Source organism: Hyaena hyaena, unplaced genomic scaffold, assembly GCF_003009895.1.
Source record: "Hyaena hyaena isolate Hyena2069 unplaced genomic scaffold, ASM300989v1 scaffold_128, whole genome shotgun sequence".
NCBI classification, from domain to species: domain Eukaryota; kingdom Metazoa; phylum Chordata; class Mammalia; order Carnivora; family Hyaenidae; genus Hyaena; species Hyaena hyaena.
The window spans coordinates 1,822,158-1,836,640 of NW_024080760.1; the positions used below are offsets into that span (position 1 = coordinate 1,822,158).

General features: G+C 45.5%; 1 long non-coding RNA gene across 2 annotated transcripts; it reads left to right on the forward strand.

Annotated features, from left to right (window-relative positions):
• Window positions 1–3,662: 3,662 nt before the first annotated feature.
• On the forward strand, window positions 3,663–12,239 carry LOC120235336. 2 transcript variants are annotated; one of them, XR_005529386.1, is made up of 5 exons: window positions 3,663–4,186; window positions 7,928–8,105; window positions 9,007–9,163; window positions 10,191–10,867; window positions 11,836–12,239. It is a non-coding gene; the product is annotated as an uncharacterized LOC120235336 (long non-coding RNA). The 2 variants fall into 2 exon arrangements; XR_005529385.1 differs by having other exon boundaries at window positions 10,191–12,239.
• The last annotated feature ends 2,244 nt before the right edge of the window (window positions 12,240–14,483 follow it).

Consider the following 14,483-nt stretch of genomic DNA (forward strand, 5'->3'; position numbering starts at 1 on the left):
AGAAAAGAAAAGAAAAGAAAAGAAAAGAAAAGAAAAGAAAAGAAAAGAAAAGAAAAGAAGTTGGGACTGAAATCCAGCAGTGTTTTCCTGAAAGAATTCTTTTACCTCTCCATGCACGTGCATGTGACTTGGCGTCTCTTGAACTTTATTTGTATATTGTTTTGTTTCTAACTTTACATGTTCCTTTTTTATTATGAGCCACCTTGAACAATTTTGGGCAGCTTAGAGTATGCATAATACAGTAGAGGTGGGGGAGGATTGTGGCTCAAGTCTGAACTCCCATCCCCCGAAGACGCAGGCATGTGAGGTCCAGTCTGAAGGACTGGGGGCCCACCCAGCAAGAATCTACTTACATGGGAGGTGGGGAAGCCTCCTGGGACAGCCCTCATCCTAGGGGAAGGGAGAATGGATAGTGTTGGACAGGACGGGGGGTTGGTCCTCCGAGCATAGGCAGTCACCCAGGTTAACTTTCCACCCACCCAGCAGAGCTGGGCCAGAGTCCTCGGAGGAGGGTCCACAGCACTAGACGATGAGGAGAAATGGAATGGGTGGGCTGAGAGGTGCCTGGGTGGCTCAGTCGGTTGAGCTTCTGACTCTTTATCTAATCTTTTTTTTTTAAGTTTATTTATTTATTTAAAGAGAAAGAATGAGGCAAGGGCAGAGAGAGAGAGAGATTGCAAGCAGGCTCCATGTTGTCAGCACAGAGCCCCGCCTGGCATCAAGAGTCGAACACCTTGCAGACTGAGCCACCCTGGCGTCCCTGACCTCCCAACTCTTGATTTCTGCTCAGGTCATGATCCCAGGGTCTGGGATCAAGCTCTGTAACAGGCTCTGTGCTCAGTGTGGAGCCTGCTTAAGTTTCTGTCTGCCTCTCTCCCTCTGCTCCTCTTCCCAACTCGTTCTCTCACTCTCAAATAAATAAATAAAAATAAATAAATAAATAAATAAATAAATAAATAAATAAGGGTAGGACGAGATGGCCAGCTGGCAGAGGCCACCGCCCCCTGCCCTGTCCCCAGCTCTGCAGATGCCACGCAGGCCCAGAGCAAGGTGGGTGGAAAACGCAAAGTGAGAGTGCGCGAGTTGAAAACTCCGAAGGAGGCGGAAGATGATGGGTCTCCAGGCTGGGGAGTGGGAGCACCCCAAGTGAAAGAGGGTTGGTTCCCAGGGTGTGGGAGTGCTTTTAATATTTGCTCTTTTCTCTGTCTCACGTTGCCCAGGGCAGACCACTGATGGTGTTACTCCCGTGGGAGGCACAGCAGTGCTGGCCAGTGGCTGGGGGTTGGGGGAGACAGGGAAGCCTCAGGGTGAGCTCCAGCCTCCCCGGTGGAAGTGCATCTCCAGCTGGAAATGCGGTCTAACTCAGTTTTCCCCACCCCGTTCTGCATCTGGATCCTCCCTCTCCTGAGGCCCCTCCTCTGATACGTCCCTTGGATAAGAATTCCTGTCTCAGGCTCTGCTTCTAGAGAACTTGACCTAAGCCAGTGAGATAAATGGAAGTACACGAATAAGGTGACAGAAATGAGTCCTCATATACTAGTAATTGTAAATAGGTGAAATTCACTGATAAAAAATAAACAGAGATTCCAGACTGATCGAAAGTAAAAAACAAACACATGAATAAAAACCAAGCAATCGAAATATACATAATTACTAACTCAAATTCGGTGTTTATAGAACAAAGCATTTAACACAGACAATACATCATGTTTTGAGCACACACAGAACCTAAACAAAACTGTTACAGATTTAGCTACAAAAGAAGCCTCAATAAATTCCAAGGAAAGAAACCAGACAATGTTTTCTCATTGTGTTTGGAAAATAAAAAACCAGTATCTAATTATTAGTTTAAAAATATTACATCTGTTAGGTAACTAAAAAAATGGGCTATTTAATTACTCTTGAGTCAGAGAGAAAATCAGAAAGGAAGTTCTAAAATACTTAAAGCTAAAAGCAAATGAAAACACTATATGTCAAATTTGTGCAATGGATAAAAGAGGGAACATATGGCATTAAATACATTTGTCAAAAAGGAAAAATAAAGCCCTGAAAACAAATCATCTAAGCTTTGATATTTAAGCTTTTACACTTTTTAAGTAGCAAAAAAGAAATCTCAGAAAAGCATGTTGGGAAGAAAAAATAAATACAAAAGAAATGAATGAAAGAGAGGACAGGAAAAAAAAAAAAAAAACAGATAAGCTAACAAGACCAAAAGCTGGCATTTTGAAAACATTAACAAGGAGGGACAAACATCTCGCAAAACTGATTTCTTTCACTGAAATTTTGGTTGAGAGAATTGTGGATTTACATGCAATCAAAGCAAATAATGTAGAGTCTCATTTCCCCTTTCCTCAGTTTCTCCTAAAGGTAACATTTTGCAAAACCATAGCACAAAGCACAACCAGGATCTTGACATGAATAAAATATACTGACTTTATTTAAAATTTCTCAGTTTTACTGTCATTTGTGTGTGTGTGTGCATGTGTGTGTACTTAGTTCTCTGCAATTTTGTCACGTTTAGATTTGTGTGTCCACTACCCTGGTCGAGACACTGATCAGATCCTTCACCATAAGGATCTCTCATGAAAAATCTACTTTTGAAAAAGGGAGTGAAGATATAAATAAGTGGATACATGATGAAAGCAGATAAATACTTACACAGATGCAGCAGAGAGTCATAAAAAATATTATGAACAACTGTGTACCAAAAATCAGAAGACTTAAGCAAAATGAAAAAATTATCAGAAAAATATGAAAACCAAAATATTGGGGTAAGAAAAATAGAAGTATAGAATAGAAATAACTAATAGAGTAATAACTGGTAAAAAGAATAGAAATAACTAATAAAGTCATGTTAAGCTCCAGTATAAAAATATTTTGGAAGTAAGTTCTATTAAATTGTCAAATTAAGAGACAATCCCTACTTTATACAAATTGTTTCAGAAATCAGAAGGAGAGAAAGTTGTCAAACATATTTTGTGGGAGGGATATGCCTCCACGGAACACTTAGATAAAACAGTAAAAATATACTAGCTCCGGAAAGATTAGCCAACCAAATTCAACACTGTAGCTAAGTTAAATAATAGCAAAGTAAGCTGTATTTCAGAGTGTAAAGATAGTTTCACTTCAGAAATCTTAGCAATGTTGTTCACCAGATTGTACTAAAAAGAAAAATTACATGGTTATCTCAATATATCCAGGATATGATCTTAATAAAGTTCAACATCTCGTTTTAATTTTTAACTCAGAAAAAAAGGTAAGGTTCCTTTTAAAAAATATTTAATATATATAATAAATTTATGTACTATATATATACACACCCACACACTAAAGTATAAGATTTCTGTTCAATACAACAATAGAAGAGAAACAAAACATGGAAATTATAACAATTAAAAGAAAAACTGCCTTTCTTTACAAATGGTAATGATCAGAGGCGCCTGGGTGACTCGGTCGGTTAAGTGTCCAACTTCGGCTCAGGTCATGGTCTCATGGTTTGTGGGTTCAAGCCCCGCGTCGGGCTCCGTGCTGACAGCTCAGAGCCTGGAGCCTGCTTTGGACTCTGTGTCTTCCTCTCTCTTTGCCTGTTCCCTCTCTCTTCCCCTGCTCATGCTGTCTCTCTCTCAAAAATAAATAAACATTAAACAAAAAATTTTTAAATGGTAATGATCAATGGAAAAACTCTTAAGGCTCAGAGGTGTTCACAAGACTACCAGATGCAAGAGTAATTTATGTATGTCAATGAAAAAAGTCATCTCTGACTTCCACCTAATGGTCCTGTTGAAGTTACTGGGATAGGACTTACCATCCTACCATAAACAACTAGAAAACAGGATAAAATACGCGAAGCTGCTTTCAGGCATTGAACAAAAGGCAGCAGGCAGCACAGAACTGTGGTCTCTGAGAAAAAGCAAACAAATGAGGTAAGCCCCATGATCCCTGCCCTTCTTCCTGGAGGAACATTCTAGAATACACCACATACAGGAGAGTCTCAAGCAGTTCATAGCTGCCTCACTGAGTTGAGAAGAAAGGAAACAGAGGCTTTGGAGAGGCTGAGGAGACTGGACCCTGTGGGCAGAGAACCAGAGGGGAAGAAGTTTAGATGCAGAAAGAACTCCACAAGTTTCCACGCTCAAACTTGCACACGTCAAGTGAAACTCCATGAGGCCAGGAAAAGAATTTTCCTGTAAGTTTCTATTGTGAGGTAAACAATTTTCAGGGTTCATGCAAGGCTGAGAGGCATTTGAATTCTGACCACCTAAAGAATAATCCTTCTTGAACATTTGGGATTTTTGGCAGAGCCATTGAAACAGTCACAATGTAGTGGGGCGCCTGGGTGGCTCAGTCAGTTGAACGGCCAACTTCGGCTCAGGTCATGATCTCACAGTTCATGGGTTCGAGCCCCGCGTCGGGCTCTGTGCTGACAGCTCAGAGCCTGGAGTCTGCTTCGGATTCTGTGTCTCCCTCTCTCTGTGCCCCTCCCCTGCTCACAGTCTGTCTCTGTCTCTCAAAAAATGAATAAAAATGTTAAAAATTTTTAAAAAAGAGTTACTTCATCAGAGTAAGACTAAAGCAGCCGGAGTAAAACTTACTTTAATTTGACACTTAAAAAAAGCATAAAAACAAGACATTCTACAATGGCATGGTAATAAAAAAGTGGGGTTCTAGTCCAGAAATAGACAAATAGAATTAAGAAAAAACATTTAGAAAGAGACCCATGATATATCATTTTTAAAAGGGGGCACTAGGATTCAGTGGAGGAAAAAAATGAATTATTTAGTATATTTTGTTGGGGAACTGGCTCACTGGATGAAAAAACTCGTGGCTCTAATTCAAACCACATTCAAAAATAAACTCAAAAAAGGCCTAAATTTGAAGGAAAAATGCTACGTCTTCAATAGAAGAATATGTAAAAGAATATCTTTTTGACATTAGGGTGGTAAAGATTTCTTTAATTAGACACCAAAAATGTAAACCATATGGCAAAGATTGGTGAACTTGACTACATCAAAATGAAAAAGATCTGTTCAAACATGGCCACTGAAACCACACTTACCTGATGGAGGCCGATGGGGAGGAGATAATGAACATTGTCTGAAACTGAAAGAGGCATAGACCCTAGAATGCAAGATACCGCAAGTGAATGAGAGAAACACGGGAAATCTGATGGAAAGATGTGCACCATTCCTAGAAGAGGGAGCTAACTGGCTAGTACATTTATGGAGAACTGTTTTACCTCATCGGTAATTAGAAATATGTCATTTAAATTAGCAATGAGAGGCCCCTGAGTGGCTCTGTTGGCTGAGTGCCCGCCTTCGGCTCAGGTCATGATCTCTCGGCTGGTGGGTTCAAGCCCCACATCAGGCTCTGTCCTGACAGCTCAGAGCCTGGAGTCTGCTTTGGATTCTGTGTCTCCCTCTCTCTCTGCCCCTTCCCTGCTCACGATCTGTCTCTCTCAAAAAGAAATAAACATTAAAAAATTGGAAATAAAATAAAACAAGCAATGAGATACTGACTGGCAAAAACTTGAAGAGTCCGAAAGAAAAGACAAAATGCTAGTGAGGATGTGGGGAGATGACCTGTCCAGCTTTGGTGCCGGCAGTCAGCACAGAGCATGGTTCTCCAGAAATACAGGCACCCAGTGTCCTCAGTGAGCTCTGGGTTGCTAGCTGGGTGCCTGGGCCGGAATGGCCTGGAGCCATTTCAGGTGACTCAAGGTGGGGCTGTAAATGAGCTCCAGGGCTGCCCGAATGCGGGCCAACAGGAGAGACCGGTGGCATTCAGTCCTGGAACCTGTCCAGATCGGACTGGAAAATTCAGGAAGTGGGGCGGGAGGGCTACAGAATGCAATTTCTTTCCACTTCGGAAAGCACAAGACAAGGTGGGGGAAGTAGAGGCCCGTCATGGGGGCTTGGAGCACTAACACCAGCCCCTCGTCTCTCATTCTTACAAGGAGGGAAAGAAGGTGGCGGATGTGGATGAGACCCTCAGGCCTGGCGCCTCTAACGCCCCTGACATGCTCTGAGACCCTGCGCAGGGGCCCTCTGTGCCTCAGAACCCTCATCCGTGCTTTTACCTCTCAGGCCAGGTTACGTAAATACGCAGGCCTGTAATTTCAAAAACGCAAGTGGAGGGCTGGACCATTAAGGAGTGTTTTGCTGGGCTGCTTTGAGGTCTGACCTATTTATTTTTCTCCAGGAGTTTTTTTGGAAATTCTCTTTATTAAGGTTTTTCCTTCCTTCTTCCTTTCTTCCCTCTGACTTTGACGTCAGCACCAAAGCCGGCGTGGGCAGAATTTGGATGTTTAAGGACACTGTAGACGGTCCATTCCTGGCCCTTCCTCCCTCCCAGGCCCTGGGCTCTGCAAGGGTTCCAGTGAGCCCCAAGGACAAAGGACAGGGCTTCTCATCCCCTGTCCCCCAGATGCCCACTTTCTGGTCCTTCTGTTCAGCAGCCCAGGAGGGGTCCCAAGCAGAAGCCTCTGGACCCAAGGTTTATCCCAGGGGCCCAAGGATCTGTCACACGTTCCCCATCTATTACTCCAAAAAGGGACTTTGGGTCTGCAAACTGTATGCCTCAGAGAACAGTCAGGAAGCAGGATAGACTTGATTATGGGATGAGACTCTTCACATCCCCTAAAAATTTCCCTGCCTGGCTGACAAATGTCTCAGAATTTGCCATTGGAACGAAAACTGAACAAGGAAAACTTGAGCCCGGCCAGAAGTATCTCACTGAGATTTATTAGTCATTTATGCCTCAGTGTGAATAAAATACTCAGAGCCTTTCCTGAGGGTTGAGTGTGAGAAAATTCTAGAACCTTCCAGAAGCCTGTGTGCAATAGGAGAACTTCTAAGAGGGGGAGGGGGCACAGGTAAGGTGGGTGAGGGTGCCAAAGACAAAACCCCACCCTCTCCTGACTGACCCTGATGGGGACTGGCCTGCCCAGAGACGTCCCCACCCCTACCCACCGGGGCCTGTCACCAGGCTGGACTTTCTGCCCCTGCCTCTCCACTCCCTCCCTCCCTTACTGTCTCTCTCCACTGCTCTCCCCATCCCTTTCCTCTTCCCTTTTCACTTTCTACTTTACTATCATTTTTTTTCTTTTCCTTTCTCGTGGTTCAGCTTTCACTTTCTCTCACATCTTGTCTCACTTGTTTCCTTTTACTTTCTCTTTCAGGTTCTCTTTCCCAGTTTCTTCTTCTCTTGCACTTCACTTTCACTTTCTCCACCTGACCTTTCTCTGCCCCGCTCAGCCTGCCCTCCCCTCGCTTCCCCCAAGTGTTTCTGGACATCCTTTAGAGGAGGTTTCTGTTATTGTCAGCGCTACACCTCCAGGAGCATACACTCTTTTTTCTCTTCCTCTTTTCCCATTTCCTTTCCTTCCCCCTCTGCGGTCTGTGCCTCCTCTCCTCCTTGCAGCTCCTTCTCTCCCCCATCCCCTTCCCTCCAGCTGCGCGAACATCTCAATTGTACCCTGTCGGCAGAATCTTGCCGGCCTGACATTTGCTCCTAGGTGCGTCTGCTTTAACTATCCCACTTAAAAATGAAACCCATCTGCCCCAAACTGAAAACAGCCTCTCCCCCACCGGGGACAATAAATATTGATGACTTGAGGCATGATTGGCTTTATGATGTTTGATGACAACCGGTATCAGTTACAGAACTTACATCATTTAATAAAAAAAAAAAAAAAAAAGAAAGAAAGAAAGAAAGAAAAGGAAAGAAAAGCCCTAGCAGGGATGTTGCATGTCAACAGACATTATTAAATGTCAAAAGAAATACATTTTCTTCAAGAGCCTGAAATCCAAACAATGTGAGGGTGCTGGGGAGGGGCTGGGCGCGGGGAGTTCGGACAGCTCTTATTTGAAGTTAGGAATATGGTTTCTTTTTGCGTTCGCCCTGATTTGCTCCGGTTGCGTTTTCCTAGAGCCCTACTGTAGCCACCGGGACAAAGCATCTCTCCAGAAGTCCCCTTCCTTTTCATTCTCTGAAAAGCTGAGCCCATTTGACATCTCCCTCCTTTCCCCACGGGAAACCTCTCAAATGCTCCGGTGGGAGAAAACTGGATATACTGAAGGCTTCGATAGCTGAAAGCCGCAGATGAGGTGAGAACGCTTACGATGTCTCTCTTTATTTTTATTGTCACTAGGAACTCAGGACTGTCTGGCTCTGAAGTTGAAAGCAAATAACCCAAGACCTGTTAGGTGAACCTACCGAGCTTCCATTTATATGCTGATAAGTTAAATATAAATAGTGGTATGAAAGGGTGGCCGCCAACATTTCTATTTGGAGTACATTGACTCATTTTAAAAAAAAAAAAAGAAAGGTGGAAACAGTTACTCCTATTTTAAATGTATTTATGTGTCTTAAGAGCTGGGTTCTGACTACCTGAAATACTTCCGGAGCCTCACCGGGTATATTTAGAAGGATCATAAATGCTTGTGGTCTTCAGCATGGTTTCGTGAATCAAGTCCCTACAGGCGGTTTGTAATTGAAAAGGTTAACACGGCTTCTTCAAATTCCTCACTTGACCTTCCTCCCCCTCCCAGGAGCTTATGCTATGGGAGACTCAGACTCCTTCTTAATCACTGCAGTTGTTGTGGTCTTTCAAAGAAGGTTCTGGAAAAAAAGAGAACAGACCAGCAGTAGAAATACAGGGATTTATGGTACTCGGCCCTGCATTTGTAACACAGGGTTATTATTAATACCTGCCCGACGGGGGTCATTGCGGAGGTCCCAGAAATGTCATTTGTGGGAGTGGTTTGAAAATGGAGGACTCAAAGGTGTTTCTTCTGGGGAAAGGGTGTGTCACTGGGAGATCTCCCCGAACTTTGGACACTTAGCAATTGGGGACTTTGAGCAAGTCGTGTACCCTCTCTGGGCCTCAAATTTATCACCTGTGAAATGAAAATGAGAATCCCTACCTCTTAGGCCTTGAGTGGAAATTAGATGCCAAGTGTCCGAAGCCATTTGCTAAACAATGGAGGGCTGCCTCCTTTCATTCAGAAATCCTTCCGACACTGACTGGGAGCCAGGAAGGGGGCTGTTTGCTGAGGACGGCGACAGAAGCTGTCAGAGGAGCAGTTCTGAGCCTGACGGTGCCACCAAGCTCTGGCCTGGGAGCCTGGAGGCACTTGGAGTCTGTGGGGAAATTTCAGCGAAGGTAAGGAATGTGGGAGGAAGTTCCAAAGACCCAGTGAAAGAGCAACTGGGTCTCAGCCCCAGGAGATGGAGGGTGGGGAGGGGGGGGCACTGGGCAGGGGGGGTAGGGAAGCTGTCCAAGGCCCACAGAACCACAGCGCGGTGCTGAAAGCAAAGAATGATGCTGAGTTTGGACGAAGGAGGCATATGGAGCCCGGAGCAACGCGCTGTGAGTCCTTGGATGAGCAGAACGGCAAGCAGGATGCAAGGTTTGTTAGGAATTTCAGAGACATTGCCATCGCGTTCACGTTCCCAGGATATGCCCTGTTTTCTCTTCGTGTGGCTAAGGTTGGAACGAAACTGGAATGCGTGGAAGGTCCCACGTCCAGGTTCAGACAGGTCCTCTCAGACTCAGCCCGTTACCTGACAATCTTAGTCACCTGAGATGGGGGGCAGGGAATTAGCAGGCTTCTCTCAGCAATGACTTTCTTGTGATTTGTCCAGCAATTCCTTCCTTGAGCCAAACCAGAAAAACCACTGAATCTGAGGTATTTGGCGTGGGTGGATGGTGTTCTGGATCCTTTAAGGGCAAATGGCTGTAAAATGAAAATAGTTCCCTTAAAAGCACACACTTGAAGTGTGTCTGTGTGTGTACGTAGTGGGGGAGGTCCAGTGAGGCTCTCACTTTTTCCAAATGAACTTCCCCAACTTCATTAAGACCAAATGCCAGCAGATGGCGGTGGGGGGTGTATTTCAATAATAGAAACGGCTTCTACACCACTGACCACCATGAAAAAAAAAGAAAAGCACTGCCCCCCTCTACCCCCCAGCCTTTTGGAAGTTGCCCCTTTAAGTGAGGTGGGAAAGTTGGAGCTGCTTTCCTCCAAGGAATTTAAGAGAATCAACATGTTTTCCTTTCCTGGTTGCATCTGTGGTTGGATTGCTTAAAATATTTCACTTCAAGTAACCTCAGTTTGTTACGCCAGATTTTTTTGTGTCTTATTTTGTTTTTTTCCCCCTTATTTTTGTTTTGTTTTGTTTTGAGGTAGAGAAGACCAGCTCCAGGAAAAGGAAAAAAAAAAAAAAACAACACCCAGAAACTTCTACTTGTCAGAATCGAAATGCATATCAGTTATGCTGGAGACAATGAAAACATCAAAAAGCACATACAAACCATAAAAAATTCAGGTCCTCTGAAGCAATGTGGGACACGCTTGGTTGCGCTTCTTATTTGCATGTCAGTACCCACAATGCTCTGCAAACTCCCAGATCTTTCCACGCAGCCCCGGTGTCTGAGCTCTAGGGAACAAAGTGAAAGGTTCACGTGTGCTTGTGGGGGAGAGAGGTACTTTGGTATCCGCAGGAAAAGCAAGGCGAGTGTGGGGACAGATCTGCTCCCACCATGGTGATTACCAGCCAGCCCCTTAGGGCTTAATCTCAGGCTTGGGAGCTCTACCTTGCCTTTTGTTTTTTTGTTTTTGGATTTTTTTTTTGTTTGTTGTTGCCTTCCTCTTCTTCCCTTTGCCCAGATATGCTGTGATGGTGAAGCCACGCTGTGCAGGGGAGAGGAGGGCGCCAACCTTTAGAAGCCCTGGATGATGGAATGGCTACAGCACTTGCCTGGAATTTGAGACTTCTGTGCCGTGTGTGTTTTCTGATGCTGGTCCTCACTCCCAGACATGCTGGCCTCTTCTGCATTCGGGCTCCCACTGACAGTCCTTGCTTGGTCAGTGTGCAGACTTAGAGGTGCCACCATGGCCTGCTGCTGGGGACCAAGGGGGTGCCCTCTGACTTCAAGCTTCCCTCCCACGCATGATGCTTTTCTCTGCAAACCTTGCTTCCCAGGGAGCCTCACCGAGCCGTTGTCTGGACGTTCCAAACTCCAGGGGCAGATTGGGAATACAGGCCCCAAACTGAAAGTTGGGGGGGGGGGCATAAATCTGGCCTCGCCTAGGCACTCTCAGCCTCCTGGGTGGCCTTGGGTACGTCACTTGTCTGCCTCCGTTTGTCCTTTCCCATCCAAGCCTGTGCTGTCCTGGGAGCGTCTCCTGAGCATCAGTGACTATTATTACACCTGTGATTTTAACATGACCAACCATTCTGGGACATGACAAAATACCTAAAAAATAAAAGTAAAAGCTCAATCTTTGAGGCTTCTACCTGGAAGGTTTTTGTCTGGGTTGGTACTTTGATTTTTGAGCTTCGCTTTTCTCAAAGCCGCAAAGGAGTTCTTAGGCTAGATTAATTTAGCGGTAGGAAGATTCGGGCAGAGGCGGGAACGTGGATACACGCAGGTTCTCAACCCACCCCTGACACCCCAGCGTCGGAGGTAAGATAAAAGTCAGCCCCCACCTCGAATTTCAGAAGCTGCCCCGGGAAAGCTGGACCCAGCAGACAGGTTAGTTTGCTTCAGCCTGTACACAGCTCTGGAGCGGTTGCCAGTATTTGAAAATCAAGAGCTTTTACAGCACTTCTTAAAACATCTGAAGATGGGGCCACCATAGGCGTCCATTGCTTCTTGGGAGCCGCGAGACAGCGCCCCCTGGGGGCGGTGGAGGCTCTGCGGTCCAGCAGGGGACCGCCTCCCCAGGCCCACCCAGGTTCTCCAAGCCCAGCCACTCCCCTGGCTTTTGCAGCCTCAGTGGTGGCCAGTCTCACGCTCTGAAACCCAGAGTTTTCCTTCTTTGTTACCAGACACATTGGCATGAGGATAACGCAGCCCCCGCTTAGCTCCGGCAGCTTTTCCTGGTGGCCGTCCAGGAGAGACACAGGACCGAGGGCCTTGACCTACAAACAGCCCCACCTTTTCATCCCCATCCGCAAACAAGCTCTGCCTTGGCAAATGTGTTTTTCACCTGCTGCAGCCCAAGGAATCTGCTCCGCCTCCTCCTCCTCTCGGCGTGCACGCTTCCCTTCTCTTCTGATGCCTAAAGTAGTCTGGGGTGAGGGGTGGGTTGCAAGGTTTGGAGGTCTAAAAATTCTTTCCCAGATTTGTTGTGTCTAATTTGGGCTGCAAATGGTTTTTGTTGTCAACGGCTAACCACTGTTTGGTCTGCGTAGTCATCTCTGTTGAATTTAGAGGGTGGTGAAAGCCCAGTTTGCCCAAATACAGTCTAAATACATTTACACATTTATTCCCACATGTGTCTTTATGTCTCTGACTGTCTCACCACACCTCAGACGTGTCCGTGGGTAGGAGCAGCCCGGGAAGAACACGGGCGGGTAACTTGACCCTGTACTGTAAACTTCACAAAAAAAGAAAGAAAGAAAGAAAGAAGGAAGGAAGGAAGGAAGGAAGGAAGGAAGGAAGGAAGGAAGGAAGAAAGAAAGAAAGAAAGAAAGAAAGAAAGAAAGAAAGAAAGAAAGAAAGAAAGAAAGAAAGAAAGAAAGAAAAAGAAAGAAAACATCGGTGAGTTGATCCAATCAGATGGTGAGTGAGGAAGATGCTTCAGAGCAAGGGTGTTAGAATGAGGGCTTGGAGTGGAATCTGATTGTTTCCTTACAACTGAAAAGACAAATAATATCACCAGAGAGAAGGAGAAATAAAGTAGAGAGCTGAGAAAAATAAGTAAAAGGTCACTTTTCATCCATAAATAAATAAACAATTTTAAAAAGGTGGAGCACTTGGGTGGCTCAGTGAGTTAAGCATCCGACTCTTGATTCCGGCTCAGATCATGATCTCACGGATGGTGAGATGGAGCCCTGAGTCGGACTCTGGGCTCATGGTAGAGCCTGCTTGGGATTCTCTCTCTCTCTCTCTCTCTCTCTCTCTCTCTCTCTCTCTGCCCCTCCTCTACTTGTGCACGCTTTCTCGCTCTCTTGCAAAATAACTAAAAATGTGTTTAAAAATTAAAAATTACGTCCCACCCAAAATTTAACTGGGATTCTTTATCAACATCAGAGCCTTATGTTTAATGTTCACCAAGTTACAAAAGAGTTAAAACGACAGGTGATGCCAGATGTTAATAATACTGACGGTGACAGTTAACATTCATTGGGAGCTCACGATGCTTTAGGAACAGGGCTGAGGGCTATTGCACACTTACTCCTTTAATCCTTATAATAACTCAGTAAGGTCTATATATTATCCCCATTTTGCAGGCAAGAAAACTGTGGTTAGGTGATTTGTCCAGAGTCCCAGAGGTGGGAAGGGATGGAGCTGGTACTCAAACCATGCTGCTCTTCTGCATGACGTGAGCCTGGACAGCAGGACTGGCGCCCCCCTCACCAGCTGGCCAGAGTAAAGGACCTTCCAGATGGCCTGCCTCAGTCATGACTGGCTTGGGAGCTGGCACTTGGGTGAGGTCAAGAAGGCTGAAGAGAGACATGGTGCATCCGGCTCACAGTTCCTTTGCTAAAAATGACCCCCAGGGATGTACCACGGGAGGCCCACTGGCCCCTCTCTGATGAAAACCTTGATCTTCAGAGATGACCCCACTCTGGGAGAATTGACAGAATGGGCCACTGCCTGGCAGAGTCCACGGGTTCCTCACCCCGAATGTATCCTGGAGGATGCAAAGCATGCTCATCACCTCAGGGTGACTCGTCCCAATGCGGCGATGCCTGAAGCAAGGCCAGGATGGAGAGGCAGAGTCGGAACGGAGAGAAAGTTCCATCTTCCTCTGCATCATATCCGAAGACAGTGTTGGGGATGGAATGGGAGCCTGAGCTTCAAAGCATGTGGCTAGAAAAGAGACCAGGCATCATGAGTGAACCTTGAGTCCAAAGTGGGTAACTCTTCGTATGATGATTTTCGGACATGGGCAGATGCTTAAACAGGCTAGTCTGGGTGGAAACCTCAGCTTTCACATAGCCCTGCCCAGAGATACCGATGGAGAGGCATAGGGACTCTTGGTGATATTAAGAACAAGAGAGACTCTAGGCCTTCTCGCAGCTTAAATAATTCCTCTGTTGCAACGCAGCTCTCTAGCAGAGATTCAAAGCTCAGTGGAACAGAGCCACTCATTCTAATAGGGAAATGGGAAAGTGTGTGACAGGGTCAGACACCACGCCTCCTCACTGTTCCATTCCCCAGTGTGGACCCAAGATGTAGGCGTTGAGCAAATGTCTGTTGATGAATGACCACTTCAGTCCATGATTGAATTTTTCTAGGGCTCTTGGAAATATGTGTGGAAAAGGTAGAAATTGAGTGTAAGTTCCACCTGTTAAAATTAGACTTGCTGACACATGGATTAACAGTTGTGATATAAATACAAGGTTTTTCTATCATGTAATGTAAAGTGTAGAGGCCGATTATCCCATGGGAGTGTGGCAGCTTCATAATCACCAGGGACTCAACATCCTTCAATCTTTCCCTTCTTCCATCTTAAGTTCATGAATTC